At 38.9% G+C, this 20,108-nt stretch overlaps 1 protein-coding gene across 1 annotated transcript in view; it reads right to left on the reverse strand.

Annotated features, from left to right (window-relative positions):
* The window catches only part of TMTC2 (transmembrane O-mannosyltransferase targeting cadherins 2), a 434,311-nt gene that overhangs the window by 15,259 nt on the left and 398,944 nt on the right, over positions 1-20,108 (reverse strand). The window lies entirely within an intron of this gene.

Consider the following 20,108-nt stretch of genomic DNA (forward strand, 5'->3'; position numbering starts at 1 on the left):
CAGAAACCCCCAAGGTTTCTGAAATGTTCACATTCAATTGCACACTTGGCCTTTATTTCTGAAATCTTCATATCTGAATGTTGTCACATTCAGACTGCTCCTTCTAACATAAAATCTGTAGAGTCAGCATATTAGAGGAAGACATTAAAGACTGGCTTGATGACATTTTTCTGCATAGTACTTTCAAAATTGTAAATAAAACAGATTTGGTATTGCAGACTGGTTCCAAATAGGAAAAGGAGTACGTCAAGGCTGTATATTGTCACTCTGCTCATTTAACTAATATGCAGAGTACATCATGAGAAATGCTGGGCTGGAAGAAGCACAAGCTGGAATCAAGATTGCCACGAGAAATATCAATATCCTCAGATATGCAGATGACACCACTCTTATGGCAGAAAGTGAAGAGGAAAGCCTCTTGATGAAAGTGAAAGAGGAGAGTGAAAAAGTTGGCTTAAAGCTCAACATTCAGAAAACGAAAATCATGGCATCTGGTCCCATCACGTCATGGGAAATAGATGGGGAAACAGTGGAAACAGTGTCAGACTTTATTTTTGGGGGGCTCGCAAATCACTACAGATGGTGATTGCAGCCATGAAATTAAAAGACGCTTACTCCTTGGAAGGAAAGTTATGACCAACCTAGATAGCATATTGAAAAGAAGAGACATTACTTTGCCAACAAAGGTCCATCTAGTCAAGGCTATGGTTTTCCCAGTGGTCATGTATGGATGTGAGAGTTGGACTGTGAAGAAAGCTGAGTGCCGAAGAATTGATGCTTTTGAACTGTGGTGTTGGAGAAGGCTCTTGAGAGTCCCTTGGACTGCAAGGAGATCCAACCAGTCCATTCTAAAGGAGATCAGTCCTGGGTGTTCTTTGGGAGGACTGATGTTGAAGCTGAAACTCCAGTACTTTGGCCACCTCATGCGAAGAGCTGACTCATTGGAAGACTCTGATACTGGGAGGGATTGGGGGCAGGAAGAGATGGGGACGACAGAGGATGAGATGGCTGAATGGCATCACCGACTCAATGGACATGAGTTTGCGTGAACTCTGGGAGTTGCTGATGGACAGAGAGGCCTGGCGTGCTGCAATTCATGGGGTCGCAAAGAGTCGGACACGACTGAGCGACTAAACTGAACTAACCTATTCTTATCTCTTCTCTGAGTAGCTATATTTTTGAAAATGCTATACACTTTCTTACCTTCCTTCTTTGGTCTACCCTAATAATATAAAACAAGCAGGCAGGCAAGTAATAAGCAATCAGTGAAGCAACTGCATAGACCAAGAGTCTAAGCAACTGTGAATTTCAAATATATTTACTGAACAGTTTTTCACCCATCCTCGCAAATAACAACCAAAATAAGATTTGAAAAGGAAGGTAGAACAAAATGAATTATTCCAATGGTTAATTCTCACATGCCAACTTTGATTTCTTTTAGACTCATCTTCAACGCTGTGTTAGAGAACCAAAATGATTATGTGATGCATGTCAAATACGTTTATAGAATTACAAAGTAATACGTTTCACCTACTCAAAAAACGTAATATAGAATTACAAAGTAATACGTTTCACCTACTCAAAAAACATAACTTTGTACTGACAATGCAACAACCTTGAATAGTGATTTGATACCAGACCACAGAAAAAAATTGGCTATATTTCACCTCTACATGATTTCTATCTGAACAAGCAAAAGAGAAAGAACTTCTCTAGAAGTACAAGGAAGGTACATCTCAATTCTTTCACCTAAGAAACTGGAAGCAAGATCCCTTTACTTCTATTACATATTGACTATTCTGAAAACTATTCTGATACTTCAATAAGTATCTAATTAAACTACAGATCATTTGTCTCACAAATGTTTAATGTCCATTATATATAATAACTAAATCCAATTTCAGCATCTTGAAATGGCTCACAGAAATTAAGCTATGCTCTAATGCTTATAATTTAACACTTTCATTTACTTCTGTCTAAGATAGAAGTTTAAGAACTTTGTGAAGTTCTTTGGCTCATCCAAGAGGAGAAGAAATTGAGCAGTAATTATAAAGGCAATAGTCTTAGAAAATTAAGTCCTGGACAATAAGTGAACATGACCACTTACAGTGGTCATATAGGGCAGCCTTCAGCAGAGAAGCAAGAGGGCATGTGGCAAATGAGCAGGTCCATTTAGCTCCAGAACTTGAAGAACCTGTGAACTAAAATATTGTCTGCCATATCAGTAAATGAAGGATGTTGCAGTCATCAAGCCATCACATTACAGCTGCCCGCACAGAAAGCCCTAAGGAAAATCAGGATGCAGACAAAGAAGCTGCCTACTGTCAAGCCCATCTCGAAGTCAGCTGCTTCAGCCACCCCTGACAATGCACCCTGAGACAACTCAGGATGAGAAAACACAGGATACTGGCCCTAGTTAGCTAAAGTGTATATCAAAGAAATGATTCCAGTCAGCCCTGACTCTTGAGTCTTTCTATACATCATGTGAGCGTGCTCAGGTGCATGCAACTCTTTGTGACCCCATGGCCTACAGCCCACCAGGCTCCTCTGTCCACGGAATTCTCCACACAAGAATGCTGGAGTGGGCTGTCATTTCCTGCTCCAAGGGATCTTCCTGACCCAGGGATCAAATCCACATCTCTTGCTTCTCCTGTATTGATAGGTGGATTCTTACCATTGAGCCACTAGGGAAGTCCCTTCCTACGCATGGAAAGAAAGTGAAAGTGAAGTCACTCAGTCGTATCTGACTCTTTGCGACCCCATGGACTGTAGCCTACCAGGCTCCTCCATCCACGGGATTTTCCAGGCAAGAGTACTGGAGGGGGTTGCCATTGCCTTCTCCAGAGGATATTCTGGACTCAGGGATCGAACCTGGGTCTCCTGCATTGTAGGCAGATGCTTTACTGTCTGAACCACCAGGGGAGTCTTACGCACAGAAAAGTGCTAACTTTCTTAACTTGAAGTATCTGGTTTTGTTTTATTAACAGTAATGTTTTGATGTTCAGACTATCTGGTCTTTTGTTGCAAAAACTCAAATATATCCTGGCTACCAGCCCTGGCCTCTCTGGGAATAGTTTCTCAGCATTATCGGAGATGCTGTGTTTTGGGCTTGAAATCCTCAGAATGTTCCACACATAAGACATAACTCTCAACTTTTAGATTGTGTAATTTTTTACAAGCCACAGTAGGACACGAAGCAAGACCATCCCCCAAACTGGTACATCAATGTGGTGTGTTTCTTACTCAATAAATGGGATTTAGGGAGGATGAACAAATCTATAATGATGAAATAATAAAAATTTCAAGAAGAAAGTCACTAAAGGAACATTTTGTAGGTTGCAAATGGTAACACATGTCTTCTGTAGTTCTATGACTAGAATTTCTAAAATATTGGGTTGGCCAAAAAGTTCATCTGGGTTTTTTGTAAGATGTTATAGAAAAAACTGAATAAACTTTTTGGTCAATTCAATAAATACATTTGCATTCAGCAGTGATCTCATCCATTATAGCCAAATTTCTTTACTTTCTTTTCTAATAAAATTTATTCACATTTTCATTCATCTAATTATTGAGCACCTATGTTAGGGGTTTAGTAGTACACAAAACAGTTCAAAACCCCAGGCCTTATGGAGCTTAAATTCTACTTGAAAGATACACATGAAAAAAATAAGTAAAATATAGAGCATATCGTATTGTGATATGGGCTTCCTTGGTGGCTCAGAGGTAAAGAATCCGTTTGTAGTGTAGGAGACGCAGAGACACAGGTTCAATCCCTGGGTCAGGAAGATCCCCTGGAGGAAGAAATGGCAACCCACTCCAGTAATCTTGCCCAGAAAATCCTATGGACAGAGGAGCCTGATGGCTTATATTTTTAAATGGTTGAAAACCCTCAAAAGAAAGAGGAATACATGAAAGTTACATGACATTTTCAAGATACATGAAAATTACATAAAATTCAAATTTCAATGCCCATAAATAAAATGTCTTTGGAACAAAGCCACCTTCAATCAGGTACTGTCTATGGCTGCTTGCATGCTACAAGGGCATGCAAAGAGCTGAGTAGTTGCAACAGACACATCATAACTGCAAAGCCCAAAATATTTTCTGTCTGGTCTGCTACAACAAAAGTTTGTCAATATTAAATAGGGAGATTAGGAAAGGTCTTAAGAGAAGATGTTATCTGAGTGAAGAACTGGAAGGAGCTGAAGGGGTAAGCTTCTCAGGGAGTCACATGATCTGACTTATGCTTCAAATGCTGTGTTGAAGTAGATGAATAAAGGAGTCAACTGAAGTATTATAGGTCAGTAGTGATATTGACATCTTTGACAAGGAGAGTTGCAGAGGAAGTTGGCTTATGCACCTAGGAGAATGAAATGATTTATTGCAGAGAGAAGGACAATGTGAGAATGTGTGGGAAGATCAGGAGCTCAGTTCTAGATTAGTTGCTTGAAGGGACCCCTGCAAGTGAAGATACTAATTGGGCACTAAATAGATTAGTCTGGAATCCAAAGAAGAGATACTAGCCTGAAATACAAATTTAGGAATTACTTGGGGAGTCTTTTTGTCTCTGAATTTTTGGAGGCATAAAAATGCTGATGAGAAAAATCTGTAGAGGGGAAAAAAAGTTAATATGAGAGTCAGTGATACAGAAAAAGAAAAACAAGAGGGAGGAGGAGAGATAGAGAAAGAGGGAGGGGTATCATCCTTAGTCAAGAATAAAATCATTTAGCGAAGAAATGAAGGGTTTGGGTCTAGCTAGAAGTATGGACAGTTTATCCACAATAATAGGAGGAAAGGTAGCATTAAGGGCACAGATGCTAACAGATGGTTAACTTTGCTGATGGGATACTGTGGAAGTTCCCTCTGATTACTTCTATGTTCTCAGTGAAAGAGGAAGCAAGGCCATCAGTTGAGTGCATGATGGAAGAAGGGCTGTGAATATTTTAGGTGAGACAGTTAAGTGTGAACAGTCATCCAGAAAAACATCAGACAGACTAGAAAATTGTAGTAGGTTTGCCCTGAAGTGGTGATACTGAGCTTAAAGTATATTGTCTTCTCAAGCTACATTTTGCTTCAACATGCAGACAAGCAGCCAGCAGAGATGGATTCAACTAGGTGTTGATTGGGCCCCAAAGACATGATGGGACAAAAAGAAGCAAAGGAGCTGAGATTACATGCAGGAAGTGATCATGACTGACTTTGAAAGGTAATCTCAATAAAGAGTAAAGTGAGGTTTGATGATCAAAAACACTGAAACACTCATGATCTCTGTGGACTGGAGATTCTAGTTGTGACTGAAGCATTTGGGAAGCTGGTGCCAGAGATAGAGATGGCAGGCAGGTAGGCTGTGTGAAATGACGTCATGGAGGCAGAGAAGAGCAACTGGTTAAGAGGGCTGTCTTGACAGAACATAGTTAATAAAACATTTCAAGAGTTGGGCAGTGAATGATGGGCAATGCAGGCAGAGGAGAGAAAGGGGGATTAGATTCTGGGGAAGAGGTATGACTTATGAGAACTAGGTCTTCTGGGGTGATTTTTGTGAACAGGGATAGAAAACATAACTCAGATTAGTTCTGATGGCAGCACAGGAAAAAATAACACAACAGTTTCATTAACAAACACTATCAAGGAGGGGTGTGAGGATAACTTTTTAGTATTTTTCCCCCCCAAGATAATCACTACTTGATAACACCTAACTTGAAGTTCTAAAGTAGCCTCTGGAACTTTTATCAAAAAATAAGCATAGCACCAAAATCATGTCTTAAGATGTTTCTAATGACTGATGAACACATTTCTTAATTGTATTATCAGATTGCTCTAGCAGTCTTGTAGTTCATGTTACTAGCCTTAATTTTCCATGTACTTCAGTAGCTAAAAATAATATTCTCTAGGGAGGATTTTTGTCTGTCACTGCAAACAGCCAGAGAAAGCTACCAACCTCAAACCATATTTCACCTGGAGGGTCTTGACTCCATTGCAGGCTCTGCATGGTAAATAGCACAATGGCTCATTAATAGGAAAGCAGGGCTGCTAGTGGACTCCATGCTGAAGGGAATCCTGCTTCTCTAGGGGACTCACCACTTAGAATCTTCAACTCCAGTTTGAAGGTGTCTTACCCCTTGCCTTCAGAAGAGTGGTTCTCATCTCCCCCTTAAAAGTACAACAGCATTTCAGAAGAAAAACATGATCCTATCCTCTATCAGAAGACAGAACCTCTGTGTTCTTCTCCACTGACCAAAGGAGATGTCTTTGTGATTATAAAAGTCACTGAAATTTGAAGATGACATATTAAAGAGGAGTTAGTTAACAACAATTATGGAGCCTACATCTTGTGCAGAAGACCATTCAAAGTAATGAGGGGAGTTAAAAGGAAAATGGATTTTGCTCTCAAAATGTTTTCAAACTCAAGGGAAGTGAAGAAGTGGCAAATATACAGATAAGCAACATAAACAAATACAAGCACACAGACAGCTAATGAAACACACTGACCTCTTCCTAGAATGTTATCCACTTTTGGCAGCACTCCACTTTGTTTAGCTTACCATTGAGAACCTCTACACAACCCACAGTTGATTTATTGGCAGTTATATGGTCCTTTTCCTATAATGAACATGGACTGATTTTCATTTTGACACAACCCTTCTCTTATATTTCAGTCTGATATCATGCTGTAAGCAGGGGAATAATACTTCTTGCCAAAATAAAGTCTAATTTCATCCCCATAAAAAGAGAAGAAATGAATTTGCTTGTCGTCATCTATTCTCTCTCTTCATCATTAAGCAGCAAATTAGACTAGTGACCAAATATATTTTGTTCCTGTCTTCACTTACAGAAAGAATAAAAAGTGGCATGCTTTTCATGTTGCCAGGACTGATTTTCCCAGGATGGATGAAGGATTTATGTGTCTACTTTTATTGTTGTCTATCCAAAATCATGCTTTTTCTCATGTGGGTGCAAACTCACTTACCGGAATATCTGCACTCTAATGTCACTATGTAAGCTAGTCACATATGCACTGCTGTCACCTGCAGTATTTGAACTATCCTTATAATCTCAATTTGCTACCTGCTTTCTACACACAGTTTCCCTGGTGAAAACAACATTAGCCTGCTGTTAACCTTAAACATGACAAATCATTTCATTCTCAGCGCAATTATTTATTTGATAGGCATTGTATACAAAGCCCCTAGATCTTTTATAACCCTTAGTGTCTTAATGGGTCTGAAAGCCTGTCTTCCATTATTTATTCTACAGGTATCTTACTTTTTGTTGTTGTTATTTAAAATTTTTTCAAAGCACATACACTTATATGATCCCAGATCCTGAAGGATTACGTTGTTCAAAGTAACATAGCCAGTGATCAGTATTGCTGAGTCCAAACCCAATTATTTCCACACTATTTCCATTTCTTTTTCTACTCTATTCTTCCAACTTACTGTGATGGTAATACAGTGATTGTTTCATCATGGTAAACACTGGCAGTGATTCACAATGTTTGTCACAAGCATTTGGAGAGATTGCATTGACAATATCCTGTATCCTTAAGGGCATAAGGCTAACTGGAAGATGGAGAGAATGACAGACAGAGGTATTGAGAGATACAGAGATTCTATCTGCACCAACATGAATTTTCTATGATTTTTCTGAAACACTATAAAAAGTATCTGGGGTCGATGAAGCTATTCTTAATTTAGCCTTTATTTCTTGCTTCATGTATTCTAAGAGTGAAAATAAATCAATAACTACTTGAAGAAACATGAAATTAATTTGTATCTTTATAATTAATTGCTTCACTGCTTACAAACAACAGGATTAAGATTATAATGCTTTGATATTTAAAAACAAAACACTGGTGTCCAAGATTAACCACACGAAATTTCTATTGAGGTTTTTAGTCTTTGAAGGCACACTCATGTCACAAGCAATCATGCTAAATACCTGTTATTTTAATTTATTTGATTAATAAATATATTTTTCATTTATGAAGTTCTGAGTGGAGAATGATTAAAAACACAGTTAATATTGTTTTCAGCTATCCACCAAAGTATAAGGAAAACTAAGATTATAAAACATGAATTGCAAGGCAATTAAAGTAATAAAATAATTTTTAATCAATTAGAAGCATCAAGGATGTGCTAGTAGCACCATACTTCTTTTCTGAAAAAAAGTTCCAGAAACTTCGTAACACTTACTTCAGTGATTATTAGGTGCTAGAAGTGGAAAAGTCATCTTAACTGTAGCCATTCTTGCTAGTATTTGTTAATGGGAAAAAATAGTGTTCCAGATAAGCGAAATATAGGATTATCATCACATATATTACCTCAGTTAAAGAGCATTACAATGGGGGTTTCTCCAAGCTATCTGATCAACATAATTATATTTTGTTCAGACAGATCATTCCTGCCGAATAACAAAAAGACCTCAGATTTTAAAGGTGTTGATAAACTTATTCTTCAAAAAGGAGGAAATGTTTTAGACAAATATAGTGAAACAGTATATGTATGTGTATGTATGTGTGTGTATGTGTGTATATATATGTATATACACATATATATATACATCTCCAAAATGGCAAGTGGGAACAATTCTAGATTAATAGTAGGAAGATCCAAATTTTAATTTTTACTTTAGCATTTCCTACCTATATGACTTAGGAAAAATCATCCAACACTGTCAAATCAGTTTCTTAAATGAAAAAAAAGTAAATAAACTTACTAAAATAGCCTTTGTCTTCCTCATTAGATAGTATGAGGAATAACAAAGTGGGTATACAAACATTTGGCAAATGTATAAAACACTACAGGAATGTTAGATATCATTTTACAGCATGTTACCAAAAGAAGAGCCATAGTATTTTAGTGGTAATATACAAACTTCCAGATGACAGTACTGTCTTAGTAGAAAAAATTACATCAAGGGTGAAAATACATTATGTATAAGGGTAAGGTAGTCATGCAAACAGTTGACTCATTGGAAAAGACTCTGATGCTGGGAGGGATTGGGGGCATGAGGAGAAGGAGACGACAGAGGATGAGATGGCTGGATGGCACCATGGACTCAATGGACGTGAGCCTGAGTGAACTGCGGGAGTTGGTGATAGACAGGGAGGCCTGGCGTGCTGTGATTCATGCGGTTGCAAAGAGTCGGACACGACTGAGCGACTGCACTGAACTGAACTGAAGGTAATCAACCCCAAAGTGAAAGAAAATTAACATTTTTCATTCTTTAATTTGTGGGGGTAAATTCTGTTTTGTAAATTCTTCAGTTGAAGATCAATAACAATAAGCCTTAGAGAATCTCCTAATCTGGCTTATTCTCAAGAGGCATCTGAGGAGACATAAATATTTGTGAAAAGAGCATAGACGCAAATGCTGGAGGGATTTTGACTCTGGCAAAAAGTAAAATATATTAACAGAGCACAAGGAAATTCACAACAGCATATGGTTAAACTTCAGCTCGGAGTCACAAGAGTATCCACTGTGAGAAGACTGAATGTTGTGCACAGAAAGAATTTTATTAGAGAAAAAAATTAAACTGAACTCATCTGGTTACCTATGGGGTTGTTGCTATTTAGTTTGGAAAATTTCATTACTGTTATAAATCTTCAACATAAATGCTAAAGACTAACACCTACCGTGCAAGAAAAAAGAACAAAATTAAGGTTTTTAATCAAGAAATTAAGAGCTCCCTGGGAAACATTTGGGGGAAAAGGATGCATCATATTTCATCCTTTTGCAAAAAAAGAAAGCCTGAAAAAAAATAAATTAGACCTTTCAGCAGGAATGGGCATGAAGGACTTCCCAGATGTTGCTAGTGGTAAAGAACCCACCTGCCAATGCAAGAGACAAGAGATGCGGGTTTGATCCCTGGGTTGGGAAAATTCTTTGGAGGAAGGTATGGCAGCCCACTCCAGAGTTCTTGCCTGGAGAATCCCATGAACAGAGGAGCCTGGTGGGTCACAAAGAATCAAACATGACTGAAGTAGTTTAGTGTGCACTGGTATTTAGACACTCATGATTATGGAGAAAAATCACTCAGCAACGGAAATAGATTTCTCTCTTAGTATAGCATACTCATTAAAAGTGAAAAGTGAAGTCGCTCAGCCATGTCCAACTCTTTAGGACCCCATGGACTGTAGCCTACCAGGCTCCTCCATCCATGGAATTTTCCAGGCAAGAGTACTGGAGTGGGTTGCCATTTCCTTCTCCAGGGGATCTTCCTTACCCAGGGATCAAACCTGGGTTTCCCGCATTGCAGGCAGACACTTTACCGTCTGGGCCACCTAGGAAGCAGCCTATATTCATTAAAAGAATTCATTAAAAAGATATGACATACTCTTATTCTAAAATCCTTAAAAGAGTGTAACATACCTTAATCTATTTACCAAGTCTTCTCAGTGGGTATTTAGCTTATTTCTACTTTCTTTGTTGTTAGAAACAATGATGTGGAACACAGAGATGGTATTTGATACTGATTTTCAAGGATGGATTCATGGGGCCAGGGAGAAGAATAGGACAGGACGTGTGGGCAGGAGAAGAATTTCAGGAGAACAGAAGGGTAAAGTTGCAAGAAATTTCAAAGCACGAAGAGTTCGTGGATGGTGGTGGTGCTGGTGATCAGGAGATAGTAAAAGTTAGTGCCTTGTATGGTTGCATGCACTGGGTAGGGGCACCTTTGCTCAGGTGAACTCAGCTTTTACATTTTTGGTTTCTGATAAAACTTCTGTTAGAAAAATGATTCCATTTCTGTCCATGACGTGTGGGAAAAGGTTATTATCAGTACTAGAAGTCAAAGAATATTTATATTTGTTATTTCAAAGAAACATGTGTGCATTGGAAGCCACTTTAGTTGGCAAAGAGTTTAGTTAAACTCTTTGCAATCCTACGGACTGTAGCCCACCAGGCTCCTCTGTCCACGGGATTCTTGAGGCAAGAATGCTGGAGTGGGTTGCCATGCCCTCCTCCAGGGGCTCTTCCCAGCACAGAGATCGAACCATGTCTCTTAAGTCTCCTGCATTGGAGGCAGATTCTTTACCACTAGTGCCACCTGGGAATCCTAGAACAAACATGTTGAGATACAATTCTCATGGCTAAATTAGAGAATCAGATTGAGGAACCTGACATTTGAGGCAGAGAAAGCAGTAGCTTGAATTAGAATCTTGGTTCTGCCTCTAGTTAGGTATGTGACTGCAGGCAGATCACCCATCTTCGTCTGTTTATTCGACAGCTATTTGCTAAGCATTCACTATGGAAAGACAACGTGCTAGTGTATAAAATGAACATACACTCTGCCCTCATGGAGCCTACAGTCTTGTGATGGGAATGAACATCAAATCATCACAAAACTAAATGAAGATCAACTATGATACAAAGTATAAATATGAAGGAAACTATAGGAAGAAAATGCAGCTCAGAGTTTTCTCTCAATGATGATTGCCAAGTTGAGATCAGAAGAATGAGCAGAAATTCACAGAAAAGGGAGGTACAAGTTCAAATTCTGGAGCTGGGACAAAGAAGTGCATGTATAAGGCCCTGATAAAAAAAAAGTAGGCTAACAAGTGTTTGCTCAGGAAGCAAAGGAGAGAGAGAGACATGACTACTCACTTAAGACTCTATCAGAACTTAGTGAATGAAGGGCCCCCACATACTTCCTTTCCCAGGTAGCTTCTCCCACTGATAACACCACACATACTTTGGTGTAGGTATTGCAAACTTCCTGAATGTGACAGAAAACTTACTATCCCAAACAGTGGCTCTAAAACTATCCCATATCTTTTAGAAACACAGAAGGCATATTTGAATAATCTGTAAAGTACCTGTAAATTCAACTGAATAAAAGCAACTTGGTTTGTGTTGGCTCAAAGGGATGCATATGCAATACTTGCAAGATTTTTCTTTCAATCATATACATGTCAAATTTTTATAGTAAGAAGAAATCATCAGATACAGAGCAGTCTTCCTCATCTGAATGTAAAATTCCATTTCTAATATTTAAGAAGAAAGAGCTTGTTAAGCAAATTAATATTGTAGAGAGGGTTTCCTGAAGACATATTTAACCTATGTGCAAGGCAACTACTTTATAACACATGGCCAATATGCAAATGAGAAGCTACTAAATGTAAATTAGTTTGTTAATTACAATGGTCTAGTAAGGCTTAGAAATGCATTATCATTAGTGAAGTCACTGTGATAAAGTTATAAAGCTGCATTTTCTATTAAAACACCTTCATTCTCTATTCCTTTCACTCATTCACTCACTCACTCACTAAATCTGCTCCTTGGGGAGTCTTCCCTATCTCAGGATATGGCAATTCTATTCTTCTGAAAGTTTCCCAAGTAAAAAACCATGGGATCGTCTCAACTTTCTCCCTCACACCCTACATCAAATCTATCATCTAATATGTAGGTTCTGCCTAAACATATGTACACACGGACACAGACACTCACGTACACACACCCAAGATCATCCTACCTCTGCAAGAATTTTTTCTTAGTCATCTTTGTAGTTTCACTCTTTTTTTTTCTGCCTTTTTTTTAACCACCCTCCCAGCACACCCCTAGGCATCACAAAACCTTTTGCTATCTTTCCACAAACTTTGGGTTAAAAACGCTTACTCTTTGTGTTCTGTTTTTTTTTTTTTTTTTTTTCAATTGCTTTACAGAATTTTGCTGTTTCCTGTCAAACTTCAACATGAATCAGCCATAGGTATACACATATCTCCTCCCTCCAAAATCTCCCTCCCATCTCCTGTCCCATCCCATCCCTCTAGATTGACAGAGAGCCCCTGTTTGAGTTTCCTGAGCCATACAGAAAATTCCCATTGGCTATCCATTTTACATATGGTAATATAAATTTCTATGTTACTCTTTCCATACATCTCACCCTCTCCTCCCTACCCCCAGGTCCACAGCTCTATTCTCTATGTCTGTTTTTCCACTGCTGCTCTGTAAATAAATTCTTCAGTACCATCTTTCTAGATTCTGTTTATATGCACAAGAATACAATATTTATCTTTCTCTTTCTGACTCACTTCACTCTGTATAATAGGTTCCAGGTTCATTCACCTCATCGGAACTGACTCAAATGCGTTCCTTTTTTTTAATGACTGAGTAATATTCCATTGTGTACACGTTGACCAGAAGTTCTTTATCCATTCCTCTGTTGATGGACATCTAGGTTGCTTCCATGTTCTAGCTATGTAAATAGTGCTGCAATGAACAATGGGTTACATATGTCTTTTCTATTTTGGCTTCCTCAGGGTATATGCCTAGGAGTGGGGTTGCTGGGTCATATGGTGGTTTTATTCCTAGTTTTTTAGGAATCTCTATACTGTCTTCCATAGGTTTTTAAAGTAACTGCCAAACCTGCATCTCTACCTCCCCTAATTTTCAAGCTTGTATTCAGTTGCCTTATCTGCACTGAAGGACATTCAGCAGTCAACGTCAATGCGTTGTCTTGCCTATGAGAATGTTCATCTTTTAAGATTCCTTTTTAAATAACAAGTGGCAGAATTCACTTGATCACCCAAACTACAGACTCCTTCCTCTGCCTTACTTTCTTGCCCCTACTAAAGAATCATCAAATGCTGCCCATTGGATCTCCTAAGTATTTCTCAAATATGCCTCTTCTCCCTCTCCCATTTACACTGTCCTCATCTAAGGGAGCTTATTAGTATTCTCTTCATTTTGAGACCTCAGTTTATCTCCTCCTCTGTTCAGAGAAGAAGGGCAAGAGAAGAGGTTCCTCTGTAGAGAGGTAATAGGCACAAGCTGAGTATAAACTCATCTGCTACAATCCCTTGCTACCGTCTTAGACTCTCACAAAAACAAGCCCAACAACATGCTGACAACTTTATTTGATACACAGGAAAAAAAGTCAGAACAAGAGTTATAAAAAAATATTTTACTGCCCTTTCTTCCCTGTTTTATATGATACCTTTGGGAATTCATTGGAGGTCCTTGCTCATTCACTGAGCTTGGCAGCTACAACTCTCAGACACAAAGAAAAAGGAGAAGTCTGGAGATGTCTAGAGGGCTGTGTTTTCCTTTTTCCTTTTCTTTGCTTTTTTTTGGTTAACTTCAGTCAGGGCAGAAAATATTAAAATATGCAAAATATCACTTGACCACAAGAAATGTAGCTGTCCACCTTAAGTTTGCAAGGATTTTCTTCTCTAATGCTGCATTACTGATTATTTTGCTGAGCTACTCCACAGGATAAGGTAAAATGGACTCTGATAGTGGAATGTGTACACACATACAAATATACACACAGGGTAACACTGTGAATAGCCAACAGATTTCGTTATATGCTGCCCAAGAGACAGAACAGGGATCTGTGAAGCATAAATAGCACTTCAATACTGAATACACCATATCTTAAAAATGTTCCGTATTACCACAATTACATTTCAAACCTGTGTGCAAACAGCTGTTTACATAACTATAGGGGTAATGATGCGTTATGCTTTTCTTTAACTTTGCACGCATCTATTTCTCAAGAAAAGGGGTGTCCAAGCTTTGTTTGTCTCTTTTTGGTTGTAGTAAATACAATTTGATACTGCTTCATAGAGGGATCCCTGATAGGGAACCTATGATAAAAGGTTGGTTTTTAATCTTTTTTTTTTAATTAAAAAAATTTTTTTACTTTACAATACTGTATTGGTTTTGCCATACATCAACATGAATCTGCCACGGGTGTACATAAGTTCCCACTCCTGAACCCCCCTCCCACCTCCCTCCCAGTACAATCCCTCTGGGTTATCCTAGTGCACCAGCCCCAAGCATCCTGTATTCTGCATCGAACCTAGACTGGCGATTTGTTTCTTATATGATATTATACATGTTTCAATGACATTCTCCCAAATCATCCCGCCCTCTCCCTCTCCCACAGAATCAAAATGTCTGTTCTGTACATCTGTGTCTCTTTTGCTGTCTCGCATACAGGGTTATTGTTGCTATCTTTCTAAATTCCATATATATGTGTTAGTATACTATATTGGTGTTTTTCTTTCTGGCTTACTTCACTCTGTATAATTGGCTCTAGTTTCATCCACCTCATTAGAACTGATTCAAATGTATTCTTTTTAATGGCTGAGTAATACTCCATTGTGTATATGTACCACAGCTTTCTTATCCATTCATCTGCTGATGGACATCTAGGTTGCTTCCATGTCCTGGCTATTATAAACAGTGCTGTGATGAACACTGGGGTACATGTGTCTCTTTCAGTTCTAGTTTCCTTGGTGTGTGTGCCCAGCAGTGGGATGGCTGGGTCATAAGGCAGTTCTATTTCCAGTTTTTTAAAGAACCTCCACACTGTTCTCCCTAGTGGCTGTACTAGTTTGCATTCCCACCAACAGTGTAACAGGGTTCCCTTTTCTCTACACCCTCTCCAGCATTTATTGCTTGTAGACTTTTGGATCGCAGCCATTCTGACTGGTGTGAAGTGCTACCTCATTGTGGTCTTGATTTGTATTTCTCTGATAATGAGTGATGTTGAGCATCTTTTCATGTGTTTGTTAGCCATCTGTATGTCTTCTTTGGAGAAATGTCTATTTAGTTCTTTGGCCCACATTTTAATTGAGTTGTTTATTTTTCTGGAATTGAGCTGCAGGAGTTGCTTGTATATTTTTGAGATTAGTTCTTTGTCAGTTGCTTCATTTGCTATTATTTTCTCCCATTCCGAAGGCTATCTTTTCACCTTGCTTATAGTTTCCTTTGTTGTGCAGAAGCTTTTAAGTTTAATTAGGTCCCATTTGTTTATTTTTGCTTTTATTTCCAGTATTCTGGGAGGTGGGTCATAGAGGATCCTGCTGTGATTTATGTCGGAGAGTGTTTTGCCTATGTTCTCCTCTAGATAGCAAGAACATAGATGCTATATTTATTTAACTGAGCTATACAAAACAACCTACTATAAATAGAAACATGTATTTAGAAAGGTAAGGGTAAATGGTGAAAATGATACAAATAATATGGTGAAGTCTGCTGATTGCTCCCCTAGTACAATCTGGTTTTCCCTTCTTCCTGAGTAAAGGGCTACCCACTAGATACAATATTCCCCTCTTTGTCCTGTGGCCAGGCTTGGTCATGTAATTAAGTTCTCGCCACTGAAATGTAAGCAGAATGGATATGTGTAACTTGTGTAAAAGAAAATTCTTACCCTGAACTTCCTTTCTTTTTTCTCCAACACATCAGGACAGAGCCATGCCTATAATCAATTATGACCATGAAGAAGAGGCTAATACTCTCTCGGGGGGCAGAATGTAAGGAAGAGTCCCTTAGATTCTCCTGGGGGCTCAGAACAGTCAGGCCTGCTTTCTGTCACATTATGTTCAGGTTTGGGGGTATCTGGGTTGTATGTGATACGACTGAATGTATATATTGATCTACCAATGTTTCAATGAGGTAGAGCACTGGAGGAGCTCTTGGAGTGTTGAGTGTAAGAGGAACCTAATGAGTGTGAACTTCATTAGTAAAATACTAGGAACAGATTTACATTTTAGAAATATCACTTGGCAGCTACAGGGAAATGGATCTAAGAAGGAAACAGACAATTCATGCAATAGTAGGATCATCCTGAGGTGGGTACAAGAGTAATGTGGGAAGAGATAGAAAGTGAGGGAAGACAGATTTGAGAAGAGAGGGAGCACCTAACCAAAGGGCAAACTTGGAGCTGTGTCTATGTCTCTTGCTCAGTGCCAGGGCAGAGGATGGCACCATTCATAAACCCTGGCAATTCAATAAATGCTAATCTCAGAAAACCATCTTATCCAAAGAGGTTAACTTTCTGCAGACACTTGTGATATGTCAGCTGCATGACTCAATGCATAACAGTGGAAATAGAACCTTCAATATTAAATTACAGCAAATGACTTTTCTCCCTAAAGGGCATAGATGTGTCACTTTTAGCAGGATATGATGTTAGAATAAAGTACTTTCGTGATTATATTTCATTTGATTTCCCCAACTATAATTGGTTTCTTTCTTTTCTCCTTCACTCAGCACATAGATTTCAGTAATTTTTTTCCAAGGCAGACAAAATCTAAGAAAATACATCTATATCTAACCTTTCTCCTCAAAGGCTTCTGAAAATCAGGTATTTTAATGCCACACTTAAAACATCTAAACCATGGTAACAATCTTACAGAATATGACTGTGCCTAGTCTTTCCAACCAACTTATTAAGAATTTGATGTGAAAAGGAAGACATAAAAAATATGGTAAATATGGGGACAGGAAGATGCTTTTTCTCTCCATGTGCTCTATCACAATTAAAATTTGAGTTCATGAGCCCATATTGACTGTAATCCTAGGATATATGCATTGAATTCTGCAAAATGTAGCAAGCAGAAAGCACATGCATAGAAACACAAAAAAGACCATAAAAATCTGCCTTTTTGTTTTTACGCTATCAAGCCAATCCCTTGTTCCGCCTTTATTAAGATGCAACACTAAAAACCCCTGGAGGCAACTCTGCCTAAGAAAGATCCTGACCTAGCAGAGGTCAGCATTTAGAGCTGAAAGGAGTTTCTTTTGCTCACCACCATGCCATACTTCAAACTGAGATTCTCACGATGAGCCTGTAAAGATTTCAGGATTTAAAATTTAAGGATGTTGTAGCTTACGCTTTTGTTCTTATACTTCTAACATAGGCATCATGCTGGCTAGGGAGCAGGCTATAGCAATTTGTTTGATTTAGTTTGAGAGTGCTTATTGGGCCCAAATGATTATTTAGTTTGGTTAAATGCACATAAAAAATACAAAAATGTGTGTGCTGTATTGTGAATTAGTTATCTTCTGAAACACTTCAGTTAATAATAGCAAGTACCAAAGAGTTAATTTAAAACAATAACAATTATAGTGACATTCATTGAATGCTCATGATGTGCCCTTCAATTTTTTTTCAATTCTCACATCAGCCCAACACAAAAAAAGAAATTCAAGTTAATTTGAATGCAATGCAACATGTAAGTGGCTGAACCAGAATAAAAGGAGACCTTGTACTCAGTTTTAGAATATAGCAAAAGCACTAGTGAGCAGATGTTCCAGAAGAGCCCAAGTTAGGAAGTATACAGAAGGAAGCAATCCAAAGATCACTATTATCACCCTGATTTTAAAATCAGGTGATAATGCTGATGACAGCTAACCTTTGTGGTACACTTCCCTGGTGGACTGGACAGTAAGGAATCCGCTTGCCATGCAGGAAACCCACGTTCGATCCCTGAGTCTGGAAGATCCCCTGGGAGAAGGAATGGCAACCCACTCCAGTGTTCTTGCCTGGAGAATCCATGGACAGAGGAGCCTGGCGGGTTACAGTCCCCTGGGTCTCAAAGAGTTGGACATGACTGAAAGACTAATATATATCATATATACTATGTTTCAGGAACTATTTAAAATGCTTAAAATCTATGAACTTTGATTCTCAAGATGATTTTATGATTTAAGTATTACTAATAATCCTTCCCTGGTGGCTCAGAGGTTAAAGTGTCTGCCTGGAATGTGGGAGACCAGGGTTCGATCCCTGGATTGGGAAGATCCCCTGGAGAAGGAAATGGCAACCCACTCCAGTACTCTTGCCTGGAGAATCCCACGGAGGGAGGAGCCTGCTAGGCTACAGTCCATGGGGTCGAAAAGAGTCGGACATGACTGAGTGGCTTTGATGACCTTTGATGATGATGAACAATCCATTTAACAGAAGAGGAAATTGAAAGACTGAGGGGTTAAGGAATAAATTCAAAATCACAAAGTAAATGGTTTAGCTGGAACTGGTTGATGTGGGAAAAGCCAATCAAGAAAGAATGCTGGCTGTTAAACTGTGAATGTGTGTGTGCCAAATCGCTTCAGTCACGTCCGACTCTTTGAGACCCTATGGACTGTAGCCCTCCAGGTTCCTCTGTCCAGGGGGTTCTTCAGGCAATACTGGAGTGGGTTGCCATGCCCTCCTACAGGGGATCTTCCCGACCCAGGGATTGAACCTGCACCTCGTACATCTCCTGCCCTGGTAAGCAGGTTCTGCACCACTAGTGCCACCTGAGAAGTCCAGCTGTTAAACTAGGGCCCCACAGTCTCATGGCACATTAGAATCAACTGGGGAGATTTAATAACCAGGGTGATGGGTTCTGTATTTGACCAATGAAAGTCAGGGTGTCTGGTGAGACTTAGGGCTCACAGTGTTGGGAAAGCTCCCAGGTGACTCTAATACAGCTAGGGATGAGACTGACTGTACAGAACAAAGTCAAGACTACTCTTTCTATTCTTGGAAAATTAACACTTGGGCTCAATACCAATGGCAGGAGGTAGATTAAAAACTCAGTAGTAAATAAGAGAACTATTACTTTTGTTGTGATAGAAGATATTTTAGCATTGATTGTAAACAAAATCATTACAGATGACCCAAAACAGAATCCCAGAGTGAATGTAGGATCCTGTGCTTATTTAATGAATATCAAAGCTGACTTTCTTATTGGTTTTAATCAGATAGTAGATTTACCCTATTGTTTCCAGAAACAGTCTAGGAAAACTAGATCTTTTCTTAAAGCCATAGTTATATATATATATATGTGCATTCCTTGGTTTTCCACCCTTGTTCTGCTTTTCCTCAACTGACAGAACTCACAGAAGAACTAATAGCAAGTGTAAGTTGGGGAGTGGGCTCAAATTGAGTGCTCCCTTCCAATGATGAAGTGTTGATTCCACAACCCCATTAAAACCAGAACATTACCACCAAACTCCAACACAGAAGGTACAGTTAACACTCTGGCCCTTACTTCCTGACCCAAAGAATCACTACCAGGCTAGACACAGTGATAGCAGGAAGAGTCTTGGGGGGGAGGGCGGGCAACCTCTCCCTGGTAAACACACATACTAGCTTAGCCAATTCGTACCTTTCATTTTTAAAATTCTTAACCACAATCAGGTTTCTTAAAATGTAGGCAGTTTTTCTTTTAGAAACTACACCCTTTTGTTCATTCTTATGGTTGACATAAAACCCTGAATTCCCAGGGCTGTGGCTATGCCTTGTCATATCAGGTCTCTGGCCACTTGCCCTCTCCATATAGGTGCCACACCTTTTTTTTTTTTTTGTCATTTCCCTCTCACTGGTGTTTTGGT

This window comes from Oryx dammah, unplaced genomic scaffold (genome assembly GCF_014754425.2).
Source record: "Oryx dammah isolate SB20612 unplaced genomic scaffold, SCBI_Odam_1.1 HiC_scaffold_29, whole genome shotgun sequence".
Classification (NCBI taxonomy): domain Eukaryota; kingdom Metazoa; phylum Chordata; class Mammalia; order Artiodactyla; family Bovidae; genus Oryx; species Oryx dammah.